The sequence below is a fragment of the Zootoca vivipara genome, chromosome 6 (assembly GCF_965207765.1).
Source record: "Zootoca vivipara chromosome 6, rZooViv2.hap1.1, whole genome shotgun sequence".
NCBI lineage: Eukaryota > Metazoa > Chordata > Lepidosauria > Squamata > Lacertidae > Zootoca > Zootoca vivipara.
Window position 1 is genome coordinate 73,309,205 of NC_142589.1, and position 20,748 is coordinate 73,329,952.

The following is a 20,748-nucleotide window of genomic DNA, read 5'->3' on the forward strand; positions in this document are numbered from 1 at the left end:
TAACTGTCTTGGGTCAACATTTTTCAGCATTTTGAGATTGGGTCTCTCTTTTCAGCTTCTAGTGCTTAAGATGCCACAAGGTGCTTGGTTGCTTTCAGGGCATCAAGCACACACTGCTACTACTCAAGTAAGAAATACAAATCTAAATAAAATATCATATAGAGGTCTTGAAAATAGCACATCCTAACATGCCATAACAAATGATAATTCACTATTTCTGTTACACTTATGTAGAAAAAAAAGTATGAGTTCCAAAAGAACAGAGAAGAAAAAAACAGTGTAAGTTACCCAGATACTAGAATAGTTAAACCAAACCTATTTAATCACTCCTACAAAATTTGCAGTTACAGTATATTTTTCTGCGGCACAGTTATGAAAAACCAAATAAGCTCCTTACCTGTTACATTTTCCCTTGGTCCATCCCAGATACCCATTAATGCGGTTTTATTTATTTATTATTTTATTCATAAATTTCATACAGTTTTTAAAAGCCTCCACCCCGCCTTTGGTTTTCCCAGTAGTGATGTATGGAAGTGAGAGCTGGACCATAAAGAAGGCTGATCGCCGAAGAATTGATGCTTTTGAATTATGGTGCTGGAGGAGACTCTTGAGAGTCCCATGGACTGCAAGAAGATCAAACCTATCCATTCTTAAGGAAATCAGCCCTGAGTGCTCACTGGAAGGACAGATCGTGAAGCTGAGGCTCCAATACTTTGGCCACCTCATGAGAAGAGAATAATCCTTGGAAAAGACCTTGATGTTGGGAAAGATGGAGGGCACTAGGAGAAGGGGATGACAGAGGACGAGATGGTTGGACAGTGTTCTCGAAGCTACGAACATGAGTCTGATCAAACTGCGGGAGGCAGTGGAAGACAGGAGTGCCTGCCATGCTATGGTCCATGGGGTCACGAAGAGTCGGACACGACTAAACGACCAACAACAACAACCCCGCGTCAGGCCTCTCTGGCTCACGAAGTAGTTTAATGCTCAGCTGGGGGGCAGGAGCCTTCAGGCCCCCAAACTGAGTAGCACAAAGAAGCTCCTTTGTCCTTCCAGCTGGCGTGCAAGCCAAAGGTACATTGGTGCTTGCTCAGCTGTGGGCAGGAGCCTTTGCACCCTGCAGCTCAGCAGCGCAAACACTTCACTTCCTCAGTGAGAGTGGGGCCAGTTTCAGCCCAACTTCTTGCAAGGCTGGGTCCAATGCAGCTTGGTGTTTCAAATTGTGTTGTATCTCCAGATCATGATGTGTGGCTGGTGATACATTGCGATGTTGAAAATCTGATGTCACCCAGCTCTATTCCTTATGGTCTAGTCAAAAAATGAAATGATACACTCAAAAGCTGCACATGAGATAGAGCAGCCCATGGGCAGGGCTCCATCCACATAAAATCTGCCATTGTAATGGGAACCAAATAATTCAAAATCATCTCGGGGGACTAGGAATATGTGGAACATAGATTTTGTGTCACTCTTTCCCTTTTCAGATGCGGTGCCAAATGTGTGCACCAAACCAAAAAAGTATGTAATATAATCAAGCTCTGGATAACCTTCCACCAATTAAAAACTTGACAGTTTTCCCATATAATATGAGAAATTTTTCCCATATTATATGAGAAATTTCTGAATGTATTTCCACCCACCCATAAATTTCCATTCTTGGACAGAACCCACCACAGGTGATGGCATGTCTGCCTCTCAATAAAACCTCTCCAACACATGATTGGCACTATCCAAAAGTAATATGGACAATTACCCTGCTATTCTACACTACCTATGGTATGTATTACCTCGATGTCCAAGGAACTATGGGAAGTTTCTGAGACATTGATGGGTAGAGCAATATATTGATGCTGATGCAGTCCCCCTATATTTCCTCTAACTCAGTATGGGGTCTAACTTGGTTTAAAGACGCATATACTTTTTTCCTAATCTTTCAGGCTCCAGATCAAAGGACTTAAGGTATGGCACAGGTGACCTAGGTAGCAAAGCAGGACATAGCTCAGGGATATTAAACTGTACCAGGGACACAGCAGTATGCACTGAATATTGGACAATGGAGCCAGAGTCATTAGAGTGAGTTGTTATAATTGCTTTCTGGAACATTATTTCTCCTTGTTCTAATTGAACCAAGCTTGTTATTTGCACGTGCTTGAAATCCCATATTCAGTGCCAACAGCATTCATATGTTCCACGTCTCTCTAACTAACCTTTGATGACACCTGCGCTCACTAGGAATCTCTCCAAAGAAATAATCCAGGCAGCATTTCTTATCCTGATAGGAAAGAGAGGTAGAAGAACACAACATGTTTTGCAAAAGGCTGCAGTCCAGAGCTCCCAATGAGAATTATTTCAGCCTCACATTGGAACTACTATTCTAGTAAATATTCTTAAATGTTGTCAAACCAATTCTTGCCATCAGTTTACTAACACCTGCTTCTTCTGACAGTAGTTCAGGACTGATTAAAGTACTGCCCATCTCTCCGTCCATCTGTTCCCTATGCGTTTAAACTCTTCTTGAGACATTGATGTCAATTTGGCATGACAGTTTCCAAGATGAAGAAGCCAGATTTACTTCATGTTTGGTTACCATTTGATGCCATTTTGGATAAAAATGTCATGCCAAACATTTCCAAATTGCACTGATTACTTCATCACACAATTTGGCATGATGGTTTCTGGAGTGAGGAGTGTGTTTTGGTCTACATTTGGGAAACCATCAGATGCCATTTTGAGTCAATATGGCAGACTGAATATTTCCAAACTGCACAGATTTAGACACTTCTAAAGTTATCATCAAGGGACCCAGGTGGCACTGTGGTTAAACCACTGAGCCTAGGGCTTGCTGATCAGAAGGTCGGCGGTTCAAATCCCTGTGACGGGGTGAGCTCCCGTTGCTTGGTCCCAGCTCCTGCCAACCTAGCAGTTCGAAAGCACGTCAAAATGCAAGTAGATAAATAGGAACCGCTACAGCAGGAAGGTAAACGGCGTTTCCATGTGCTGCTCTGGTTTGCCAGAAGCGGCTTTGTCATGCTGGCCACATGACCTGGAAGCTATACGACAGCTCCCTCGGCCAATAATGCGAGATGAGCGCGCAACCCCAGAGTCGGTCACGACTGGACCTAATGGTCAGGGGTCCCTTTACCTTTACCTTTTTAAAGTTATCATCACACAATTTGATGTGTGTGTTTTTGTTGTTGAAAAGTGTTGGATGCCACTTTGAGTCTCCATTGTACAGTGAAGATGAAATAAAACTTTGAGTAATTTAATCTTCTATGCAATTTTGAACCCACAACTGAGTTAATACTGATATACAACTGAAACAATTGGGCATATGGAGCCTATGTGACAAATTTGCATGGTATTTACTCCCAAGTGCCCAGAGATCTGTAGTTTAAGACAGTGGCAGAGCTTCATGCTCCGGTACTGGGGGCAGAGAGCACGCGTGGCGGGGCTGGCATGCATCCTGGGGGCATGGTGCACTGCCCGCAGGGGCGTAGCGTGCGTTCTGGAGGTGTGGCACGCCACCCGCAGGGGCAGAGCGCCCAGTGCAGGCGGGGGACAGCCGCGATGGCACCCCACTGGGATTGCACTGCCGGGGGCGGTGCGCTCCCATCGCCCCCCTCTTCCTCTGTCCCTGGATTAAGAGTGACAAAAAAATCCCTCTCCCCCTCCTCCTCCTAGCTTTTTTTTTGGGGTACTCAAGGGTACACAGTACCAGCCCCCCCAATGTTAAAAAATGTGGCACTTACTGCAGCAACTTCATGGTGACTACCGGCACCTATTTTTCTTTTTAAAAAGAGAGCACTGGCTATTACCTTATTGGCATCTGTCTGCCTCTAGGGACAATAGAGTGCACCTGGATTAGCAGCACCCAAATTACTTCCCCAGGGTGCAAACATGGGAGTGAGTTTGGAGGTCCTGGGCTGCCCGAACGACAAGACTCCTCTCTTGGACTCACTGAAATGGCCCAAAAGAAAGCAAGACATTTGGCACCAGCTTGGCTGCAGGAGTTGCCATAAGGAAGTATACAAGATGCCACCCAACTGTCTTATGGACTCCACTCTGGATTTGTGGAGGGTTTACTTCTTAGCCTTCCACCACCACCATCACCCCGAAGATATTCCACAAGACAGAGGAGGTTTAGGGTAAGAGTATTCCTTCTGCTGGATCAGCTACCTTCTCAGGTTGTAACCAGCGCCATCAATCCCTCACTTCCTTCTGTAACATGTTCAGGAATCACCTTCTTCACTGTTGGACCCACTATTGGTTTCGTCCACTCAATCTGATGGAGCCTGTTACCGCATGCAAGGAAAGTCCCAACTCGCTGAAGGTTTGGGACCCATCAGCTACCCTCACTTGGCTTAGCCAGCCAGTTGAAGCTGTTCCCAGGATGTGGCAACTGTCGAATGCTGACAGCTTCTATGACCCACAGGGGAAAGTTGAGTGCTGGGTGAGGACGAAAGGTGGACAAACTACCCAAGAAAAGACTGATGTGCCCCCCCCCCAAGGCCCGACCCCTCCACTAACACCTCATATTCCCATTTTTCTCCAAGGAGCTCAAGCTGGCCCACATACTTCTCTCCTCAATTTTATTTTTATTTTATTGAACTAAAATAAAATCAAACAAATCAATATGAAAAACCAAAAGATGTACAAAACAGCAGTGCAGTATATCCAGGAGAAATGTAATATTTACTTGGAAAAGTACTTAAGAAGAATACAAAAGCCAAATTTCACATGTAGAGGGAGTTCTGGGTACCTTACCTGTATTTGCTGGATATATGATAAAATCCCACCCAACAGCATAGAAATTTTTAGCGACCTCCAAGCCTTTGGCAACAAGTAATTCATGATTTTCAATCAATGTTGACCTCCACATAGTTTTAGAAGAAACTCAAAGTCTATATGGGGACAATTGAGGTCCCAACAGACAGCAGAATCCATGCCCATAATTCAAGAGAGTAGAAACCTTTCTAACAGTCACACCATAACTGTGTTTTTAAAAGTTGTGTTGAAGGTGGAATGGGATGTTTTGATATTTTGGTGTGGATATGCTTTTGTTTTTCTGCATATATTTTTTTACAAACCACTGTACAGAATTTGAATAAGTGTGGGCAGTCCCAGTAGAGGTGGATCAAGTGTTTCTTTTTCCACAGCCCCTCCAGCAGTCCTGAGAAGATTGTGATTTCATATGGGGAGTCATGGGTGTGCAATGCCATCTACATAGGATTTTTCTTAGAATGCTCTCTCCTATAAATCAAGATTGCTCTGTATAAACTTTAGATGACTTTAGTGCATACCATTTAGAATCCTTTATTTGTATATGATGGTCTTTCTTCCATGTACGTTTAAGGCCTAATCAAGAACCAGAGGAAATAACTCCTAATTCTGCAGTAGGTCTTCTCTCATTTGACCTCATTCTAATAAAATACTTCAAATAGACGCATGCAATTCCACCCCTCAAAATAAAATACTGGAAAACCAGCCAGATGGGTGGGGTATAAATAAATAATCAAATCAAAATAAAATTAGATATACTATGATGGGAATGATGAGAACAAGTTTCCATGTGTACCCCTTCCTGCGGCCCATCAAACCAGTTCTGCTCAGGTGCTGCCCTGAGGCTCCTTTTAATTGGAAATTGCCTCTGGAAAACCTAATAAATCTACAGAAAGTAATTACATTGCAATTCATTAACAAACTTTGCAACCTGGGATCACACATTCTAGGACACAGTCATTACTTCCCACATCCCAAGAAACCAGGTTTCCCAAGTGTTGCCCTCAGGGCCCTTTCCTTCTCCTTTAAATTCCTCTGAATGGACCTTTTTCTGTATCAGTTGCCTTTGGTAGTCCAGCTCTTCTTGACTCTTGCTTATTCCTGCACTATGAAGGCACTCCTGGGCACATCCCTCCTCTTGGTCATCCTTTCCCCAGGTGAGTTGAAATCAGACAACTAGCACTCTTTTTATCATCTCAGAGGAGGTTCAGGGTCAGAGTTTTCCTTCTCCTGGATCAGCTAGTCAAATATTTTACTCATGTGTCCACCCCATAGTTCACCAATAATTACATTTGACTGGAAGAATTGGAAGGGTGTAAAATTATGCATGGCATATACAGAGTGGGTAACAAAAGGTATTTCTCTCCAGCACTATGGGAAGCAGCTAAGCAAGACTTAAGTACAATAGCACTTTCCACTTCTGTGTTATCCTGAAACTGCCATATGGAATCATACTATTTTCAATTATGAACATAGAATATAGACATCAAAGTTGTAATTGCTATCCTTATCCCCCCTTTAATTTGTCTAATCTGCTTTTAAAACTATAACTTTGTGTGGCCATCACTACCTTTATCAAAAAAATCCCATAGTTTAACTCTGCTCTGTGTGAATAGGCAATTTTCTTTGCCTGTCCTGAATCTTCCAACATTCAGTTTCATTGGATTTTCAGGAGTTGTATTGTTATGAAAGAAGGACCAAATTGAATCTATTTCAACTTTCTCCATATAATAGTTGTGTAAGGAGAGGAGATTTTATTTGTGAGATCCACTGGGAGGGAAAGTGGGTGGTGGGCAGGAGAGGGTTCAGAACTCCAACATACTTAGAAATCCCAATTAATTAAACATATTTAACATTCTTTTGCATTTTATAAATCTTTCATAATAAGTTTCAATTTACAATCCCCTTTCCTCTGTGCATTATTTAGAAAACCACAAACACGACAAGGAAACAAAGAAATAAACCACTTTACACTCATCTTTCTTTCTTTCTTTCATGCCTGCAGCAGTAGTACCATTGAAATGTATATCTGGAAGTGACATTCTCATCTAAAAACTTTTCAGTTACAGTTTCAATGCTGAGAGCCAGGGCTATACTTTCTCTAATGCAGGAATTTTATTTACTTCATTCTAAACCAAAACCTTACATTTTCTTTCATTTCTTTGTCCCTCACAAAAGGTCCCAACCCTTCTCTCTTTTCCCACTGTGTTGTGAGTACTGCAGACTGGACAATCTGGTGCATTTTCTTCCTTTGCAGTGCTTCACAACCATCATGTATCTCCTCTTGAGCTGGTGTTACTTCCCTGTGTTGTCACTTAGTCTTTCTGGTACAGGGAGCTATGGAGGTTGTCTCACTGCAGCAAATATTCACTGGAGAGGGAAGACTACCTTATACATATCTATTCTCTGCAGTAACAGCTCTTGAGTACTGTACAGCAATTACAGTACCTCTCAGAGTTTGACACACTTTGATCAAATTATGCATGGCCTAGGCAAATTAGTTTTCCTTGCCCTGAATCTCTCAGCTTCATTGGATGTTCAAGAGTTCAAATGTTATGAAAAAAAGGAGCAAAATGAACCTCTTTAAGCTTTCTCTATATAATACACAGTTGTTTAAGAATTGTTTAAGAATTGAAGACTCAGTGTGGAGGAGTATTTACTTGAGAGATCCAGTGGCTAGGAAATTACTAAACATTACTAAACTCTCAACTGAAAAGGAAGGAAGGAAGGAAGGAAGGAAGGAAGGAAGGAAGGAAGGAAGGAAGGAAGGAAGGAAGGATGGAAACCATTTTGCAATAATATTTCTCTCCTGTATGGAGCAGTACCTCTGAAACACATGTCTGGGAATGACCTTACTAAATTCTCAACTGAAATTTTTTCAGTATGTAAATCCAGAAATAATGTCTGTGTTGCCAGTGTTTTGAGGAAGGAAGGAAGGAAGGAAGGAAGGAAGGAAGGAAGGAAGGAAGGAAGGAAGGAACTACTTTGCAACAATCTTTCTCTCCTGTCTGCAGCAGTACCTCTGAAATGTATTAATACGACTAACATTAATGAAGTCTCAGACGAAAATGCTGTAGAGTGTGGACGTCTAGCGGATGTCTGTGTTTCCAGTGTTTTCCGTACAAATGCATGTGAGTCTAACTTATCTTATAATCATTACTCTTTTGATGAGCGAAAGCTGAAGTGAGCAAGGTCACCTATCAGCTGCTGCAAGTGTGGCCCAGAGTGAGGGATGATGGGATATGTTGTCCAACCACTGGAGAAACACATCCTCCCCATCCCTGCAGGGAGAAAAGACTTACATGTGTAAGTGGGAAATCTGAAAAACAAACAATTCAATCAAATCAGTCTGATCACCACCAGTAGCCCAGTTTTGATGCCCATCTCCAGTTTGGCTTGCAATACCTAAAGACCTGCAGTCTCCCCAAACAAATGAACACCAGCTGGGGGTGAGTGCCTGGAGGCAGTTGGAGGATGGATGGCAGCTAACAGATTGACAAGACAGAAGTACTGTTTGTGGGGGACAGGAGGCGGGCGGGTGTGGAGGACTCCCTGGTCCTGAATGGGGTAACTGTGCTCCTGAAGGACCAGGTGCACAGCCTGGGAGTCATTTTGGACTCACAGCTGTCCATGGAGGTGCAGGTCAATTCTGTGTCCAGGGCAGCTGTCTATCAACTCCACTTGGTACGCAGGCTGAGACCCTACCTGCCTGCGGACTGTCTTGCCAGAGTGGTACATGCTCTAGTTATCTCTCGCTTGGACTACTGCAATGCACTCTATGTGGGGCTACCTTTGAAGGTACGACTACAACTAATCCAGAATGCGGCAGCTAGACTGGTGATTGGGAGCGGCCGCCGAGACCACATAACACTGTTCTTGAAAGATCTACATTGGCTCCCAGTATGTTTCCGAGCACAATTCAAAGTGTTGGTGTTGACCTTTAAAGCCCTAAACAGCCTCGGTCCAGTATACCTGAAGGAGCGTCTCCACCTCCATAGTTTTGCCTGGACACTGAGGTCCAGCACCGAGGGCCTTCTGGCGGTTCCCTCATTGCGAGAAGCCAACTTGCAGGGAACTAGGCAGAGGGCCTTCTCGGTAGTGGCGCCCGCCCTGTGGAACGCCCTCCCATCAAATGTCAAAGAGAAAAACAACTACCAGACTTTTAGAAGATATCTGAATGCAGCCCTGTTTAGGGAGGCTTTTAATGTTTAATAGATTACTGTGTTTTGTTTTTCTGTTGGAAGCCACCCAGAGTAGCTGGGGAAACCCAGCCAGATGGGCGGGGTATAAATAATAAAATATTATTATCATTATAAGGTTGGTTATCAAAACAGGACAATAAACCTGGAACATAAACTGAGTATAGTCAGTCAGTGGCGGAGGAAGAGAAGTGCAGAGGGAGCGCACCGCCCTGGCAGTGCGATCCTGGTAGGGTGCCATTGCGGCTGCCCCCCACCTTTGCTGGGCACCATGCCCCCACAGGCGGCATGCCACGCCCCCATGATTGCGCTCCAGCCCCGCCCCCGCCTGCTCTCTGCCCCCCGCTGCCGGAGCATGAAGCTCCACTACTGTAGTCAGTGCTAAGAATCACACTGCAATTGAGTGTCTTTCCACAGACTGCATAAATACTATTCAGATGTTGAGCAATCAGTGGTGCTCCACACCCCTTTCCCCACATCAAGGAATTTAGAAATAATTCTTCATAGCTTGGAGAAATGATGAGAAAGGAACCAACATAAGGAGGCAGAGGTTGGTGCAGTGCAAGTACACTGGTGAGAGTGTTGGACTGGACAATATGAGTTCAGTGGAGCACCCTCCCACTCTACTCTGCTGCTGTTTTGAAGCAGCGGAAAACACAGTACCCTGTTTTAAAGTGTGCAGGATATTTCAGAATTCAGGCTGCAGATTGAATCCGAAGGGAAGTACGGTAGTATTTCAAATTTGATGTCTTTTACAAGTTTAAATGCAGCAGTTATTAAAACAGGCCCGGCACTAGGGATAGTCTCGGTGGCGCGGGGTGCCAGGGCGCCGGGCCGGCAGGAGGGCGCTGCACGGCAAAGGCACACGGAAGCCGCGTTGCACACTGCACCTGCCCACCAGGGCGGGGGCGCTGGAGCGATCTCCGCGCCAGGGCACCTGGCCGGCTTGAGACGGCCCTGTATTAAAATATGCTTCAAGAAAAGCCAATCCACAGGGCTGTTGTTTCAAAGAGAAGTGGCCCTTCTCCTAGCTTATCCAATTTAATCATACATTCTATATGGTTAGTTTGAAATGTCCCTCATTCAGCCAACTAGAAAAATTGGAAATGTCATAATGAATTCACATTCAGAATCAATTAACCTGAACTTTTGCTGCTGATCTAGGCCTTTCTTTCAAAAATTTCTTTCAAAATTCTCTTTCATAGTTCGTCTTAGAAAGGCAGCTTACTATGGATGTGGCATATCTAGCTTCTGCTATTCAGGCAATTACAGCTTGACTACAGTTGATGGTGAATTCCTTGAGATAATCACCAGCTGCTGCAACAATGACCTGTGCAACAATGAAGCTCTCACTCGTAAGTGTCTGCATCTTTTTAGAGTATCCTACATACCTTATTATCCTGAATATAAGCCTCACTTTTCCCCCCAATTCCAATTCTGAAATGTTAAAATGTTAAAGTGTGGCTTATATTCAGGTCAGTAGTGTTGGGAATTTTAAAGGTGTGGCTTATTTGTGGGTGTGGCTTATAGTTGGGCCAATATGGTATTAGAGTTGTGCACTGGATTCAATCCAAAACTAAATTGGGCATATTTAGAGGGATCTAAGCCTTCTTCAGCTGGGGTTGAGACAGCCTCAGATGACTAGAGCCTGGACAGAGCAGCCCGAATCTTTCTGGAGATGAGCTGTCACACAGGCCAGGAGGAGAGGCAGTAATGAGTCAGAAGAAGGAGAAACACTGAAGTGAGGGATGTCCTGAGTGCCTACCTTTTTGAAGGAGCTGGTCCTTTCCCCCTTTCTGCCCCCCCAAAGGAGCATCATGCAAGATGAGATCCTTCTGTTGCAATGTGGAAGGACTTGATTCTGCACTGTGCTGGTGCCCTCTTTGCAAGCCTTTTTTTTGTTTTGTTTTGTTGTTATTATCATTATTTATTACCTTTGTCTACGATACTATACCCACAGGGCGTTTACAACATAAAACCACTATATGTAAATACAAATGCATAATAAAAACAAAAGCAACCCAATAATCCTCTCTCCCCAATACATTTAAAAAGGGCATTGGAAGTCAGTCAGTTTAAGTGGAACATTTTTGTCAGGTGCATTTCCTTTCTCAAAGGGGAAAAAACCCCAAACGACATCTCAGCTGAAGAGTCTGTTTAGCAGCCTCACCTTTTGTAGTTGGAATTAGTCGGGGCACCACCCTCCCAGGCCAGATGGAAAAGGCCTTCAAGATATAAATCATGTCTTCCAGGTCTCACAGCCAAGAAGCAGTTGTTCACCCCTTGGGGCATTCAGGAGCAAGGCATGGCTGACTTGAACCCTCAATAGGCAAACTTATGATTTACTTCTCCCCTCTAGAAAGAAAGCTTTCATATATTGTTTCCCTATAGATGCTAAGCACTTGTCCACACTTCTGTTTTCTTCACAATTTCTTCATGGTTTCATACTCAGGCGAAAATTGCATTGGGGAAAACAGTGCCACATAGAAAGCAATGAAGCCAGTGTAGCACAGATTGCAATTCAAATCCTGCAGAGCCAGTAAAGGACGGTGTCATGATCCAGGGGTTCCAATTTTAATATTGGGGGCAGGTAAGCACCACCCCACATAAGAAATCACAAGATGGAGCACACAGACACCAATGGCAATGCACATTAACTCCAGCCCCCTTCAATATTTTATAGGAGAGCAAAGAGACCTTGGCCCCTCGGAGTTGGCTTCTGTGCTATGATGAATGGCATCAACATCCACAGAGAGAGCAAGAAGGAGAAGGGAGGTCTCTGCCAGGGTCCTACTCATAAGTAGAGGCTGTTTCCTGACAGTCACAAACTCCTTTGTTCCACTTTTGGTAAAGGGCATCCATCAGGCTGACTGACAGTGTATGTCCCATAGTCAAATGTGAACCCAGATTGGAATGGGTCTAGATCAGTCTTCTCATCTAAGAATGCTTGCAGCTGCTCCCCAACCCAAAATATCCTGGGAAGGGTTCCAGCTATATAACATGCAGATATAAACACAGAGAAAACTATTACATATACTGACAGTATGCTTGATTTTGGCAGTTCCATATCGCAAAACTCTTACCCCAAATGGTCTGAAGTGCCCAGCCTGCTCCACTGGCCTCTACCTGAATTGTAAAAGTGAAAAAACTATTGACTGCCGTGGGGATGAGAATCAGTGTGTTCATTTTAAAGGACTATTATTTAAAGGTAAGATTGCTACTAAGATAGGAAAGTAATCCTGCAAATTGGTTGGGGGGAAAATGCTCACCCCTTTCTTTCTCTCCTTCCCTCTTTTCCGTTCCCAGAAATGTGACAAGGAACTTTTTGTCTTCGAATGCCAATATCTGTTTAAAAACACACAACAAAGTTTATTTTACATGTCCATAGATTTGCTATATCAAATATATATGAAAGAGAGAAAGAAGACCCCCTGCCTCTCCCCATCACCCCATGTTGTCTCCTGGAGGGCTATCCTTGAACACATACCTTGCCAATGGGTAGGTTCCAGAATTAGTAAATATGAAGGAGGCTGAAAGATAGAACCAGATGGAGAAAAAGACATTGACTGGGGAAATTGTCATATGAGGGAAGAGCCCATCACCTTCTCTGCTTACACCAGTAGAGGGGAACCTCAGGCCTCTGTTGCTGCCCCTTGAAATTCTCAACAGACCACATTCCCTTGTTTGTTGTTGTTTAGTCGTTTAGTCGTGTCCGACTCTTCATGACCCCATGGACCAGAGCACGCCAGGCACTCCTGTCTTCCACTGCCTCCCGCAGTTTGGTCAAACTCATGTCTGTAGCTTCGAGAACACTGTCCAACCACCTCGTGCTCTGTCATCCCCTTCTCCTAGTGCCCTCCATCTTTCCCAACATCAGGGTCTTTTCCTGGGAGTCTTCTCTTCTCATGAGGTGGCCAAAGTCTTGGAGCCTCAGCTTCAGGATCTGTCCTTCCAGTGAGCACTCAGGGCTGATTTCCTTCAGAATGGATAGGTTTGATCTTCTTGCAGTCCATGGGACTCTCAAGAGTCTCCTCCAGCACCATAATTCAAAAGCATCAATTCTTTGGCGATCAGCCTTCTTCATGGTCCAGCTCTCACTTCCATACATCACTACTGGGAAAACCATAGCTTTAACTATACGGACCTTTGTAGGCAAGGTGATGTCTCTGCTTTTTAAGATGCTGTCTAGGTTTGTCATTGCTTTTCTCCCAAGAAGCAGGAGTCTTTTAATTTCGTGACTGCTGTCACCATCTGCAGTGATCAAGGAGCCCAAGAAAGTAAAATCTTTCACTGCCTCCATTTCTTCCCCTTCTATTTACCAGGAGGAGATGGGACCAGTGGCCATGATCTTAGTTTTTTTGATGTTGAGCTTCAGATCACATTTTGCGCTCTCCTCTTTCACCCTCATTAAAAGGTTCTTTAATTCCTCCTCACTTTCTGCCATCAAGGTTGTGTCATCTGCATATCTGAGGTTGTTGATATTTCTTCCGGCAATCTTAATTCTGTCTTGGGATTCATCTAGTCCTGCCTTTCGCATGATGAATTCTGCATATAAGTTAAATAAGCAGGGAGACAATATACAACCTTATCGTACTCCTTTCCCAATTTTGAACCAATCAGTTGTTCCATATCCAGTCCTAACTGTAGCTTCTTGTCCCACATAAAGATTTCTCAGGAGACAGATGAGGTGATCAGGCACTCCCATTTCTTTAAGAACTTGCCATAGTTTGCTGTGGTCGACACAGTCAAAGGCTTTTGCATAGTCAATGAAGCAGAAGTAGACGTTTTTCTGGAACTCTCTAGCTTTCTCCATAATCCAGCGCATGTTTGCTATTTGGTCTCTGGTTCCTCTGCCCCTTTGAAATCCATCTTGCACTTCTGGGAATTCTCGGTCCACATACTGCCTAAGCCTGCCTTGTAGAATTTTAAGCATAACCTTGCTAGCGTGTGAAATGAGGACAATTGTGCGGTAGTTGGAGCATTCTTTGGCACTGCCCTTCTTTGGGATTGGGATGTAGACTGATCTTCTCCAATCCTCTGGCCATTGCTGAATTTTCCAAACTTGCTGGCATATTGGGTGTAGGACCTTAACAGCATCATCTTTTAAAATTTTAAATAGTTCAGCTGGAATATCATCACTTCCACTGGCCTTGTTATTAGCAGTGCTTTCTAAGGCCCATTTGACTTCACTCTCCAAGATGTCTGGCTCAAGGTCAGCAACCACACTACCTGGGGTGTACAAGACCTCCATATCTTTCCGGTATAATTCCTCTATGTATTCTTGCCACCTCTTCTTGATGTCTTCTGCTTCTGTTAGGTCCTTACCACTTTTGTCCTTTATTATGGTAATCTTTGTACGAAATGTTCCTTTCATATCTCCAAGTTTCTTGAACAGATCTCTGGTTTTTCCCATTCTATTGTTTTCCTCTATTTCTTTGCATTGCTCGTTTAAGAAGGCCCTCTTGTCTCTCCTTGCTATTTTTTGGAAATCTGCATTCAGTTTCCTGTATCTTTCCCTATCTCCCTCGCATTTTGCTTGCCTCCTCTCCCCCGCTATTTGTAAGGCCTCATTGGACAGCCATTTTGCTTTCTTGCATTTCCTTTACCTTGGGATAGTTTTCGTTGCTGCCTCCTGTATAATGTTACGAGCCTCCATCCATAGTTCTTCAGGCACTCTGTCCACCAAATCTAAATCCTTAAACCTGTTCCTCACTTCCACTGTGTATTCATAACGGATTTGATTTAGATTGTATCTTACTGGCCCAGTGGTTTTTCCTACTTTCTTCAGTTTAAGTTGGAATTTTGCTATAAGAAGCTGATGATTTGAGTTACAGTCAGCTCCAGGTCTTGTTTTTGCTGACTGTATAGAGCTTCTCCATCTTTAGCTGCAAAGAATATAATCAATCTGATTTCGATGCTGCCCATTTGGTGATATCCATGTGTGGAGTCGTCTCTTGTGTTGTTGGAAAAGAGTGTTTGTGATGACCAGCTTGTTCTCTTGACAGAACTCTATTAGCCTTTGCCCTGCTTCATTTTGAACTCCAAGGCCAAACTTGCCAGTTGTTCCTTTTATCTCTTGATTCCCTACTTTAGCATTCCAATCCCCTGTAATGAATAGAACATCCTTCTTTGGTGTCATTTCTAGAAGGTGTTGTAAGTCTTCATAGAACTGGTCAATTTCACTTTCTTCAGCACCGGTAGTTGGTGCATAAACTTGGATTACTGTGATGTTAAAAGGTCTGCCTTGGATTCGTATCGAGATCATTCTGTCATTTTTGAGATTGCATCCCATTACAGCTTTTGCCACTCTTTTGTTGACTATGAGGGCCCCTCCATTTCTTCTACTGGATTCTTGCCCACAGTAGTAGATATGATAGTCATCCGAACTGAATTCGCCCATTCCCTTCCATTTTAGTTCACTGATGCCCAGGATGTCAATATTTATTCTTGCCATCTCATTTTTGACCACATCCAGTTTCCTCCATCCATGGTTCTTACATTCCAGGTTCCTATGCAATATTTTTCTTTACAGCATCAGACTTTCCTTTCACTTCCAGGCATATCCGCACCTAAGTGACCTTTCGGCTTTGGCCCAGCCGCTTCATCAGCTCTGAATCTACTTGTACTTGTCCTCTGCTCTTCCTCCGTAGCATGTTGGACGCCTTCCAACCTGAGGGGCTCATCTTCCAGCGTCATAACTTTTATATGCCTGTTGTCTTTGTCCATGGAGTTTTCTTGGCAGGGATACTGGAGTGGCTTGCCAGTTCCTTCTCGAGGTGGATCACGTTTAGTCAAAGCTCTCCACTATGACCTGTCCATCTTGGGTGGCCCTGCATGGCATAGCTCATAGCTTCTCTGAGTTATTCAAGCCCCTTCGCCAAGACAAGGCATTGATCCATGAAGGGGCAAAAGCAAAATAGCAGAAACTGATTAGAACAAATGCTTGCAGTACCCCTAACAAAAAATTCAGAGGCACCCTTTTTTGGGGGGTGGGGCTGCCGGGGGCCCGGGATCACGCTGCCCTGCCTGCCTTGCAACACTGAATTATTCAGATCAGATCCCAGCATCACAATCAGCTCAGGACAGACAGGTTGGCATGGGAAGGACAACCACACACCCTTTGGTCCTTCTCACACCACCCTGCCTGCCCCAAGCTGCTTTGATAGGCTGGGATCAGCTTCACAAAGTGCCTTGGGGCTGGGGTCGCTCAGGTTGCATCAGCAGTGAGGGCTGGTGAAGTGGCGCCCAGGCACCAGCAATCAACACTACACCATTGCCCAAAATCTTTTTTTCCGAATCTATACAGATATTTTCTAGAAAACTGAAATCATTTTCAAAACAATATGAGAAGCCCCCTGGACTATCTTGGTTCCATTCAAATGACTGGTGCCATTAAAATTCCCACACATCTTGGGAATTGGGCAGCTTGAGTACTACTTTCTTCCACATAAATCTACTCATCTTTTTAGTTCACCTGTTAAGGCCCTATTTCTGGCCGCTTACCACCAATTGACAAGGTGGCAAGTGAAGTTTGGATCTTCTTAGTGGCAGCACCTCAGCCCCCAAATATACTCACCATGGCATTCCTATGGTGCCTGCTGAAAAAAAATTACATACTGTACTCATATTTTTCTATTCACAACAAGTGTTATATCCTTTGCACACTCTACCTTCCCTTTTCTCCCTCCCCATGCCTTTTTGGTACACTTTTGGGTGGCGCTGTGGGTTAAACCACAGAACCTAGGGCTTGCCAATCAGAAGGTCAGCGGTTCGAAGCCCCGTGATGGGGTGAGCTCCCGTTCCTCAGTCCCAGCTCCTGCCAACCTAGCAGTTTGAAAGCACGTCAAAGTGCAAGTAGATAAATAGGTACCGCTACAGCGGGAAGGTAAATGGCGTTTCCGTGTGAGCTGCTCTGGTTCGCAAGAAGCGGCTTTGTCATGCTGGCCACATGACCTGGAAGCTGTACGCCGGCTCCCTTGGCCACCAAGCGAGATGAGCGCCACAACCCCAGAGTCGGTCACGACTGGACCTAATGGTCAGGGGTCCCTTTACCTTTACCTTTTACTTTCCACTTTCCACCCACCCCAATCATTAAACCCCCCTACTTCATTGATCAGGTCTTACTTGGTATAGGAAACTATGTTTGGTACCCTGCATTCCCTGAACTTTTGTGTCTCTTTCAAAAACATGCTGAGATCACAAATCCGTCCTGTGCCACTTTCTGTTCATATCTCTATCTGCTGCAAACGTGCAAAGACAGCATACCTGCCAAGTGGTGTCCCCAAAAATGGAACTGCCTGTTTTCTTGCGCGAAATCACAGCGGCCATTTTGGGTACCATGTCTCACGCACTCTCATGCTGCACACTCTCCTGGCACTCTCACCCCGAAGAAAAGTGCTTTTACTGGAACTGTGTTTTGGGGTGCAGGGTGAGATCTCACCCCAATAAAAGCACCTTTTCAGAGTGAGAGCAGGGTGCCTGTAACATGACTCGTCAGAGAGCATTTCCTGGAAGACACGTCTCCCAGCTTTGGGTCTGAAATGGTTGGATGGCATGAGACAGCCCATCAAAAACACACATATGCATACATACCACCCCTCTCTTTCTGTCTGTCATTTACACAAACGAACACAAACCACACATGCGTATACATATACACACATATACCTCTCGCCTTCTTTCTCTCAAATCTAGATAACAAAAGAAATGACTGCTTCTCACGATCTCACTCCCTCCTTCTTAATCTGCCCTCCAAATCCTTCCTCTTCTGGCGATCGCTGAAGCCAGCAGTTAGGCCTGCCATATAGAAACTGGGCAAATGTCCCCGCAATGGGAGTTAAATCGTGCCGAAAATGCCTTTAAAAGCCCCAGAACTCAAAATATATTGTAGCTGTTCCTAAACAACTTTGGGGTTTGCCTAAAGACAGCTCAACAATTTTGGAGGGGTTCCATAAAAACCCTCAATAATTTTGGGGTCTTCCTAAAAATAGCTCAACAATTTTGGGTTGTCCTGGATTTTACCAGTACTTCTTGAAATATGGCAACTCTACAGTATTTGATAGGCAACAAATTGCTAAGCAAATGCAGTGTTCTCTAAAATCTCTACTTTCTGCCCCACAAAACAATCGGGGTCTTAGAAAATGTACACTGTCAGCTATTATTTTGAATTGATTCCTTTGGCCGCCAACATCACATTCCGTCTCCCTCCCCTCAGCCTCTATTACAGCTGCTTCTTCCACTTCCTCAGTTGCCAGGCTGTCCTTCTTGCTTCAGATTCTTCTCCTTCTCAAATTCCTCTCCCTTGCCTCCTAATTGCCACCATGCCATCCATCAGTGGCTACATGAACATTGTATTTCCAACTTTAGATGAGTTATTGCAGATTTTTCAGTTGTATACTTTATAAAAATACATTTTAAGAATTCTCATTCACCAGCAAAAACACAATATTGAAGACCTGGGAAAGCACTTATATGAACATTTCTTTATTCTTTCTTTTTCAGATTTGCAAATTCCAGCGGGAATGAATATTAAAGGATGTGCAACAGCAGATTTTTGTTCCATCAAGGATAAAAACAAGCATCCTATCCCTACAATCTCTGTTGGTGACATTAGCTTCCACATCCAAGAGGAGACATGTTATGATGCTTCAGAAAACTCACACCAGCCTGAACTTTAAGAATAGGATACAGAATAGCCTCCCTTCTTGTGATTTCCACAATATGTTGCAGTTGGGAGGGGGTATTTTGAGACCTAGTGGAGACAGCCAGGCCTCAGGACCTCTGGCTCTCCTCCCCCCACCCATTTGGTGGAGGTGATGTGGGTTCTAACACCAAAAAGCTAAAGTGTAACATTTAAATCAGTTAAATTTCTAATGTGACCACTATGGAAAACAAAATAAATGATCATGGCAAATGAAATGTTGGTTCTCAAATCTATATCTTTCAAATAAATACAGCAGGCCCATAACTTAAGTACATTTAAGTTGTGTGCATTCAGCTTTACAGGTATGTGCTTGGCCAATTAAAATAAATACTGTACAGATAAAAATAGGGGGAAAGGGGGCAGGTGTCAGAGGGGAAAACATTGGCAATGCCTCCTGCCATTGTTCCCAATGTGTTTTGACAACATAATTTTTTTCTTTAGGTTTGATCCCCAGGGGGTTGTGCGCATGCTCTAGCTCGAGCCAGTCGTCTGCCTCAGAACTCCCCTGCCACGCTAAACAATTTATGACCCCCATCAAAGTTAATGTCTTACTGTAATTCTGAATGATGAAGGATGATATTTCCTAATGGAAGCAATCTGGCCTTGAGTATTTTGTATCATAGAATTGAAGAGTTAGACGGGACCACAAGGGTCATCTAGTCCAGCCTCCCTGCCATGCAGTAATCTTTTTGCCCAATATGGGACTCAAATTTACAACCCTGAGATTGAGTCTCTTAATGTAAAACAGGAAGCAAGCAAAGAATTGACAGTATTTGAGTAAATGCTTCTATCTTATAAACCAGTTGTAAGAGAACAAATCATCCAGAAAAAAGGTAACACAATGTTCTTACAATTTGGTTGAGAGACTGTTATGGCCCAAAAGATTGACCCAGCACATTGAGGGAGAACTTGGATTAAAGTATCTATGCAGCTGGTTTGAACCGAAATGCAAGAAAAGGTATTAAAAACCAGTTTAAGCAGTGCTTCTCTTCAGAGCAGTTCTCATACATGAACACTAGCTGTTCTCTTAAATGTGAGTTGTAAAAAAATAATAAAGGGACATATTACCATAAGTGGCAGAGGTTCATGAAATGGCATTTCAGGAAACACTAAACAAGATCTCTTACCATAGCTGCCAAGTTATCCCCTTTTTTAAGGGAAATTCCCTTATGCTGAATAGGCTTCCTTGCGAGAAAAGGGAAAACTTGGCAGCTATGTTTCTTACTGATGCCTTCTCTACAATGGGTGGGTATCCAGGATGGACCAAATGAAAATTGAACTGGTTTGGTTTCCAGGAAAACAGTCTGTGCACTAAAGCTCCATGTCCAAGCACTCTTTTTCTTGCATTATTATTATTATTATTATTATTATTATTATTATTATTTGCTGTCCGTCTGACTGAATTGGAGCAAACAGCAATCCAGAGAGAACCCAAATTGACGTTTGCTCCAATTGAACACTGAAGAGTGGCTTTTCATGGGGGAAGAAAAAGGAATGCTCAGACAAGGATACACATGCACACACACAAACATATATATTATAAGAGCACAGAGTAAGGTAAGACACAAAAGGAAGAAAGATAGTACCCATGTAGAAAACATAACAAAAGAAAAAAGAGAGAGAAAGGGATATTGTGTACACATTATAAAAAGGGGGGGTTGTTATTGTAGTTAACCAGACCTTAAGCTAATATAGTATTTATAAAAATGAATTCCAAATATTGTTAAATTCGTTCATAGCAAGTCTACATTTGTACACAACTTGTTCATGTGTAGCAAGTTTGTATATACTTCAATCCAAATGTTTAGAATTAAGTAGTGAGACATTAAAATACCAGCTTCTTGATTTTTTAGCTATGTTACATCTCCAATCCAAGGTACCATATTTTTCACTCCATACTCCATCAATCAATCAAAATTTATTGCATTAGGACATATAAAACAAACAGACAAGCAAACAGACAGCTGTCATGCGACAGCAGAAAAAAAACAAATACAATAAAACCTTGGGAGTAAGATCCAGTTAAATGCAACTGGTATGGTAAAAGACAGAAATGGGCATGCCGGC

At 43.4% G+C, this 20,748-nt stretch overlaps 1 long non-coding RNA gene across 1 annotated transcript; it reads left to right on the forward strand.

Annotated features, from left to right (window-relative positions):
- The first annotated feature begins 7,788 nt into the window (after nt 1-7,788).
- LOC148685451 (uncharacterized) lies at nt 7,789-18,879 on the forward strand. Its single transcript, XR_015950390.1, has 4 exons — nt 7,789-7,910; nt 10,184-10,333; nt 12,040-12,186; nt 18,480-18,879. It is a non-coding gene; the product is annotated as an uncharacterized LOC148685451 (long non-coding RNA).
- Nucleotides 18,880-20,748: the final 1,869 nt, after the last annotated feature.